Consider the following 9,505-nt stretch of genomic DNA (forward strand, 5'->3'; position numbering starts at 1 on the left):
ATTAACGCATAAAGGGAAGAAATTTGAATGGAAGGATGAACAAGAGAAAGCGTTTCAGTTATTGAAGAAAAAGCTAACTACGGCACCTATATTGTCATTGCCTGAAGGGAATGATGATTTTGTGATTTATTGTGACGCATCAAAGCAAGGTCTCGGTTGTGTATTAATGCAACGAACGAAGGTGATTGCTTATGCATCTAGACAATTGAAGATTCACGAGCAAAATTATACATTTGGAATTAGGCGCGGTTGTTTTTGCATTAAAGACTTGGAGGCACTACTTATATGGGGTCAAAAGTATTATATATACTGACCACAAAAGTCTTCAACACATATTTAATCAGAAACAACTGAATATGAGGCAGCGTAGGTGGATTGAATTGTTGAATGATTACGACTTTGAGATTCGTTACCACCCGGGGAAGGCAAATGTGGTAGCCGATGCCTTGAGCAGGAAGGACAGAGAACCCATTCGAGTAAAATCTATGAATATAATGATTCATAATAACCTTACTACTCAAATAAAGGAGGCGCAACAAGGAGTTTTAAAAGAGGGAAATTTAAAGGATGAAATACCCAAAGGATCGGAGAAGCATCTTAATATTCGGGAAGACGGAACCCGGTATAGGGCTGAAAGGATTTGGGTACCAAAATTTGGAGATATGAGAGAAATGGTACTTAGAGAAGCTCATAAAACCAGATACTCAATACATCCTGGAACGGGGAAGATGTACAAGGATCTCAAGAAACATTTTTGGTGGCCGGGTATGAAAGCCGATGTTGCTAAATACGTAGGAGAATGTTTGACGTGTTCTAAGGTCAAAGCTGAGCATCAGAAACCATCAGGTCTACTTCAACAACCCGAAATCCCGGAATGGAAATGGGAAAACATTACCATGGATTTCATCACTAAATTGCCAAGGACTGCAAGTGGTTTTGATACTATTTGGGTAATAGTTGATCGTCTCACCAAATCAGCACACTTCCTACCAATAAGAGAAGATGACAAGATGGAGAAGTTAGCACGACTGTATTTGAAGGAAGTCGTCTCCAGACATGGAATACCAATCTCTATTATCTCTGATAGGGATGGCAGATTTATTTCAAGATTCTGGCAGACATTACAGCAAGCATTAGGAACTCGTCTAGACATGAGTACTGCCTATCATCCACAAACTGATGGGCAGAGCGAAAGGACAATACAAACACTTGAAGACATGCTACGAGCATGTGTTATTGATTTCGGAAATAGTTGGGATCGACATCTACCGTTAGCAGAATTTTCCTACAACAACAGCTACCATTCAAGCATTGAGATGGCGCCGTTTGAAGCACTTTATGGTAGAAAGTGCAGGTCTCCGATTTGTTGGAGTGAGGTGGGGGATAGACAGATTACGGGTCCGGAGATTATACAAGAAACTACCGAGAAGATCATCCAAATTCAACAACGGTTGAAAACCGCCCAAAGTCGACAAAAGAGCTACGCTGACATTAAAAGAAAAGATATAGAATTTGAAATTGGAGAGATGGTCATGCTTAAAGTTTCACCTTGGAAAGGCGTTGTTCGATTTGGTAAACGAGGGAAATTAAATCCAAGGTATATTGGACCATTCAAGATTATTGATCGTGTCAGACCAGTAGCTTACCGACTTGAGTTACCTCAACAACTCGCGGCTGTACATAACACTTTCCACGTCTCGAATTTGAAGAAATGTTTTGCTAAAGAAGATCTCACTATTCCGTTAGATGAAATCCAAATCAACGAAAAACTCCAATTCATCGAAGAACCCGTCGAAATAATGGATCGTGAGGTTAAAAGACTTAAGCAAAACAAGATACCAATTGTTAAGGTTCGATGGAATGCTCGTAGAGGACCCGAGTTCACCTGGGAGCGTGAAGATCAGATGAAGAAGAAATACCCGCATCTATTTCCAGAAGATTCGTCAACACCTTCAACAGCTTAAAATTTCGGGACGAAATTTATTTAACGGGTAGGTACTGTAGTGACCCGAACTTTTCCATGTTTATATATATTAATTGAGATTGATGTTTACATGATTAAATGTTTCCAACATGTTAAGCAATCAAACTTGTTAAGACTTGATTAATTAAAATATGTTTCATATAGACAATTGACCACCCAAGTGGACCGGTGATTCACGAACGTTAAAACTTGTAAAAACTATATGATGACATATATATGGATATATATATATAGTTAACATGATACTATGATAAGTAAACATATCATTAAGTATATTAACAATGAACTACATATGTAAAAACAAGACTACTAACTTAATGATTTTTAAACGAGACATATATGTAACGATTATCGTTGTAAAGACATTTAATGTATATATATCATATTAAGAGATATTCATACATGATAATATCATGATAATATAATAATTTAAAATCTCATTTGATATTATAAACATTGGGTTAACAACATTTAACAAGATCGTTAACCTAAAGGTTTCAAAACAACACTTACATGTAACGACTAACGATGACTTAACGACTCAGTTAAAATGTATATACATGTAGTGTTTTAATATGTATTTATACACTTTTGAAAGACTTCAATACACTTATCAAAATACTTCTACTTAACAAAAATGCTTACAATTACATCCTCGTTCAGTTTCATCAACAATTCTACTCGTATGCACCCGTATTCGTACTCGTACAATACACAGCTTTTAGATGTATGTACTATTGGTATATACACTCCAATGATCAGCTCTTAGCAGCCCATGTGAGTCACCTAACACATGTGGGAACCATCATTTGGCAACTAGCATGAAATATCTCATAAAATTACAAAAATATGAGTAATCATTCATGACTTATTTACATGAAAACAAAATTACATATCCTTTATATCTAATCCATACACCAACGACCAAAAACACCTACAAACACTTTCATTCTTCAATTTTCTTCATCTAATTGAACTCTCTCAAGTTCTATCTTCAAGTTCTAAGTGTTCTTCATAAATTCCAAAAGTTCTAGTTTCATAAAATCAAGAATACTTTCAAGTTTGCTAGCTCACTTCCAATCTTGTAAGGTGATCATCCAACCTCAAGAAATCTTTGTTTCTTACAGTAGGTTATCATTCTAATACAAGGTAATAATCATATTCAAACTTTGGTTCAATTTCTATAACTATAACAATCTTATTTCAAGTGATGATCTTACTTGAACTTGTTTTCGTGTCATGATTTTGCTTCAAGAACTTTGAGCCATCCAAGGATCCATTGAAGCTAGATCCATTTTTCTCTTTTCCAGTAGGTTCATCCAAGGAACTTAAGGTAGTAATGATGTTCATAACATCATTCGATTCATACATATAAAGCTATCTTATTCGAAGGTTTAAACTTGTAATCACTAGAACATAGTTTAGTTAATTCTAAACTTGTTCGCAAACAAAAGTTAATCCTTCTAACTTGACTTTTAAAATCAACTAAACACATGTTCTATATCTATATGATATGCTAACTTAATGATTTAAAACCTGGAAACACGAAAAACACCGTAAAACCGGATTTACGCCGTCGTAGTAACACCGCGGGCTGTTTTGGGTTAGTTAATTAAAAACTATGATAAACTTTGATTTAAAAGTTGTTATTCTAAGAAAATGATTTTTATTATGAACATGAAACTATATCCAAAAATTATGATTAAACTCAAAGTGGAAGTATGTTTTCTAAAATGGTCATCTAGACGTCGTTCTTTCGACTGAAATGACTACCTTTACAAAAACGACTTGTAACTTATTTTTCCGACTATAAACCTATACTTTTTCTGTTTAGATTCATAAAATAGAGTTCAATATGAAACCATAGCAATTTGATTCACTCAAAACGGATTTAAAATGAAGAAGTTATGGGTAAAACAAGATTGGATAATTTTTCTCATTTTAGCTACGTGAAAATTGGTAACAAATCTATTCCAACCATAACTTAATCAACTTGTATTGTATATTATGAAATCTTGAGATACCATAGACACGTATACAATGTTTCGACCTATCATGTCGACACATCTATATATATTTCGGAACAACCATAGACACTCTATATGTGAATGTTGGAGTTAGCTATACAGGGTTGAGGTTGATTCCAAAATATATATAGTTTGAGTTGTGATCAATACTGAGATACGTATACACTGGGTCGTGGATTGATTCAAGATAATATTTATCGATTTATTTCTGTACATCTAACTGTGGACAACTAGTTGTAGGTTACTAACGAGGACAGCTGACTTAATAAACTTAAAACATCAAAATATATTAAAAGTGTTGTAAATATATTTTGAACATACTTTGATATATATGTATATATTGTTATAGGTTCGTGAATCAACCAGTGGCCAAGTCTTACTTCCCGACGAAGTAAAAATCTGTGAAAGTGAGTTATAGTCCCACTTTTAAAATCTAATATTTTTGGGATGAGAATACATGCAGGTTTTATAAATGATTTACAAAATAGACACAAGTACGTAAAACTACATTCTATGGTTGAATTATCGAAATCGAATATGCCCCTTTTTATTAAGTCTGGTAATCTAAGAATTAGGGAACAGACACCCTAATTGACGCGAATCCTAAATATAGATCTATTGGGCCTAACAAACCCCATCCAAAGTACCGGATGCTTTAGTACTTCGAAATTTATATCATATCCGAAGGGTGTCCCGGAATGATGGGGATATTCTTATATATGCATCTTGTTATTGTCGGTTACCAGGTGTTCACCATATGAATGATTTTTATCTCTATGAATGGGATGTGTATTGAAATATGAAATCTTGTGGTCTATTGTTACGATTTGATATATATAGGTTAAACCTATAACTCACCAACATTTTTGTTGACGTTTTAAGCATGTTTATTCTCAGGTGATTATTAAGAGCTTCCGCTATCGCATACTTAAATAAGGACAAGATTTGGAGTCCATGCTTGTATGATATTGTGTAAAAACTGCATTCAAGAAACTTATTTTGTTGTAACATATTTGTATTGTAAACCATTATGTAATGGTCGTGTGTAAACAGGATATTTTAGATTATCATTATTTGATAATCTACGTAAAGCTTTTTAAACCTTTATTGATGAAATAAAGGTTATGGTTTGTTTAAAAATGAATGCAGTCTTTGAAAAACGTCTCATATAGAGGTCAAAACCTCGCAACGAAATCAATTAATATGGAACGTTTTTAATCAATAAGAACGGGACATTTCACTTTGACCATACATACTTTTAATTTAATATTCAAATTTAAATTAGATTATTTACTCCGTATTCTACTTGCTTATACGACCACAACCTTTTTTCATATAATTGTTGTAGTTGTTTTTTTTTAAAGCAGACAGGATATATTATATATAAAAACATACAAAACAGTGAGCAACGAAGCAATTTACAGCGGAACATTATTGCCTCGAGCTATATACATTTATACTCCTAATACATCGATATAAACACACAAATGACAGTTAGCCTATCCCTAATCTATCATTTTGATTGGCTACATAGAAACACGGGTTCAAACACCATTGATGCCATTCTAGAGCTAGCTTTTTCTTGCGTTTGGAAAGCCAACCGAAACTCAAGAGCTGAACCTCGAATAAGATATTTGCATTATCCCAAGTCTTTCCTTTGAAAACTTTGTTATTCCTCGCTTTCCAAATCGAATAGCAAGCTGTCCATTTAACCGCCTCCCATACTAAGTGTCCATATTTAGAGAAGGATGTGAATAGCGAATCATCAGCAAGTGTATTGAGTCCATTTAATGCATCTTCCGATAAGCTCCACCATCTTAGAAATCCTTTCCAGAAATCGATTACTTTGTTGCATTGTACCAGCAAATGTTCTACAGATTCGATATCATCGCCACAAATAGGACACAACAATGTATCTAAATCGATACCACGCTTGTCGAGTTCTTGCCAAACGGGTAACCTTTTTAATTTTGCCCTCCAAACGAAAATTGAGACCTTATGAGGTAAATGCTTATTTTGAATGGTTTCGATAATATGAGTACCTGTTGGTAATTTTTTCCCATCTATCAAGGAAGCACGCTTTTTACTTATGAATATTCCATCAATATCTAGATTCCACTTCAAGATGTCATGCGGAGATGGGCGCAATCATACTGTTGAGATCAGATTAGTGATCTCCTTGACTTCATCGGTTGCTCTGCCACGCGGATCTCTACCCCACTGCCAAATAATTTCTCGTGTATCACCAGTATGTCGAATCATGTCTTGAACAGTGGCTGTTTTTACAGCTTCAAGTGCGTATAATCTGCTGTAAACATCCTTGAGAGCTGCACTGCCAACCTATATGTCCGTCCAAAATTTGATTGAGTTGCCATTGCCAATATCCTTTGTGATTGATGTTGAGAAGGCTATGCTCATGTAGTCAATTTTGTGTCCGACATTGACAATGTTTGCCCAAGTAGAACCACCTGAAATATGTAGACTATTAGTTGTAACACCGTACTTTTTTTTTAATCACAGCGGAAGTATTTATAGCATATAATACTCATATGTTAAAAGCATCTCATTAATATACATTACAGTTCAATCGGTGTTACTTTTCAAAACAGTTGAGCATAGTTATCTCAAACATCAGAGTTCTTCATTGTGTCAAACATAACCAGAATACGATTATCTTTTCCCGTCCATAGCATGTAAAACAATATAACCTGTAGGGGAGAAAATGTGGGGGATTAGCATAACGCTAAGTGAATGAGATATCTCAATGGATACTAACACAAAGTACCAAGCCTAGCTTTTAGGGAGCATGCATCTGGTCACGGGCGTGTGGACATAGCGTTACATAACTATTGCATAATATAACATTACACATCCATATCACACATAGCTAGGCAGTGATTCAATTAACAGAGTAGCAATAGCATCGACAAGCTATTCAGTAAAGGCACCAAAAGGCATTACACCAACATAACCTTACATAGCTATACATAGCTACTCACAAATGATATCAATAGCTCTACACAGCTATTCACTCTCATAGCACTAACGGCTATACATAGCTCTAAAGGCTATAAACCCCAAGAGGATCGTTGACCCTGCCAGGTCTACAACTACTAGCTGATCAAGCTACAGCCGTACCGATAGCTCCAGTTATTGTCCCACAGTATACCTCTCCTGACGTTTACATACGTCAATTGCAATATACTGCCCGTACACCCGAGCCCAACCTTTCTATACACGGTTGACCTCTTTTCTCCCTTCTATACACGGACAGTACTGACCCTTCTATACACGGTCAGTTCCCAAATGTGCACATAACCCACCTACAATCTCACCGTAGGTAACATAACTAATAACCACAAGGCAATCTAATCAGGCATTCTACTATTTCAATATAAGCGGAAACCTGATAACAGTAGTATAACCTACTACTTATCATTACAACAATAATTAACATGCATACATAGATTATCATAATCTATATTAAGCAAATAGCAGGTAGTAACTACACTTGTTACCAAATACCAATATCCATAAGGATAGTCCCACTCACCGATTACTAGCAAAAACTCAGTGGTCTAAAGTTACTGAGTCTTCTCCGTTCCTTTATCACCTGAGAATGATAAAATCCGAGTCAGTAATCATATCTTGATAACAACCCGACAACAAGAAAACAACACCAAAAACAACACTTAATCACTTTACAAGTGGTATGCCAACCGTACGAGTAATACCAGCACATGCACGTTTGAGAACACTCAACCGTGCGGTTGGCAACTCACTCGTACGTTTGGTCTATGACCAAACATCCTACAATGAATCACCTGATCCATACGGTTCATCACACTAGTGACCAGTGACTCGTACGAGTGACGTCTCAATCGTACGTATCATTACAATCAAAATATAAGTTCCCATCATCACTCACTCACACGGTTCACCACACGGTTGAGTATCTCAACCGTACGAGTGAATGCTCGCTCGTGCGAGTGATGAAGAACAGTAGCAACAACTATTTAGACGGGTTTTGACCCAATATGAACAACATCAAACATCAATTCATACACTAAATCAATATATACAATCATGTAATCACTATATGATAAGTCTACATCATAACTTTAATCAATAGCGACATTCAAATGCGTGCAAAACAAGACATAAACGCTAAAACCCCTTTTTCATACCAAAATAAAGTTTGATCCAGCTTATTAAAAGTTTACCATTGAAAAGTACTCTTCAATATGATTCCAACGATATTTGATTCATCAAAAACGGAGTTACGGTTTGAAAGTTATGCCCTTTTCAATTTTACCAAAAGCTGACCAGTGCTCAACCGCGTGGTTGAGCCCTCAACCTCGTGGTTAAGCCCTCAAACGCGTGCTCAACCGCGTGGTTGAGCTTTCAAAAGTGTGGGAGCTGTAGACACAGCTCGCTGTTTTCGCATTTTTTTGACCCCAAAACTCGATTTTTGCTTGTTTTGGTCAATCTAATGCATCAAGAATACCACATAACACATATATAAACTATTTCTAATATCAATTAAGCATAACAAACACATATCAACAAGATTCAAGCATCAAAAACTCATTTCTACAAAACCCACTTAAAACCCAATTTAATTCATCAAATTAAGAGATTGTTACCTTGTTTTGATCCCTGTAAACATTAGAATTAGATAAACGAAATCACAAACTTTGATCTTGGCACTTTAATTTTATGATTAGATGAGCAGAGAGTTGTTTAGGGTTTTATGTGTCTAAAAAAATAAAGGAAAAGAACGTGCAGTGTATATATCTATTTGGGGTTTCTTCATTGTGAGGAAACCCCACTCCCCATTTCACACGGATATTTATTAGTTATCTAAAATACAATGTACCTCATTAGGAGGTCCTAACGAGGTCCAATTCACAAAACAAAATATGTTCTGTGACCCTTGTCACAAAACGCACTTTATCCCATACACCAATAATTATAAACACATAATTATTAAAATCACTAATATTAATAAATTAATATTAACTAAGGATAAAAAGGTCATTTACTACTAAGCCTAATTTGAGGGTATTACAAAAGCAATTCCCAACCCCCGACCCATAGATACTAACAATGATTTTAACCCAAAGAGAGTTTTAATGAATTGTTGTAGTTTGTTGTAACCCACAATTAATTTGATCTATTGTATCAATCTCAGTAGTTTACACAATTCATTAATATCTCATTTAAAATGTTACATTTTTAAAAAAAAAATATGAATAATAAAAACATTTATGTAATGCAACAATTTAAATAAGGTGAATGATTCCGTAGCGAAGCGAGAGCCTCTTAGACATATTAGTTAAGCCCAAGTCTAATATGTGACTTGAGTCCATTAGGGTTAATATGTCTAACAGAGCCAACTTACTACTACTATTATCAATATATGTACAAGTAAATTATCTTATTGGTCGTAGACAATGCTGGTTGGTACTGACCATAAATACGGGTAGAATTG

Source organism: Rutidosis leptorrhynchoides, chromosome 6 (genome assembly GCF_046630445.1).
Source record: "Rutidosis leptorrhynchoides isolate AG116_Rl617_1_P2 chromosome 6, CSIRO_AGI_Rlap_v1, whole genome shotgun sequence".
Lineage (NCBI taxonomy): Eukaryota > Viridiplantae > Streptophyta > Magnoliopsida > Asterales > Asteraceae > Rutidosis > Rutidosis leptorrhynchoides.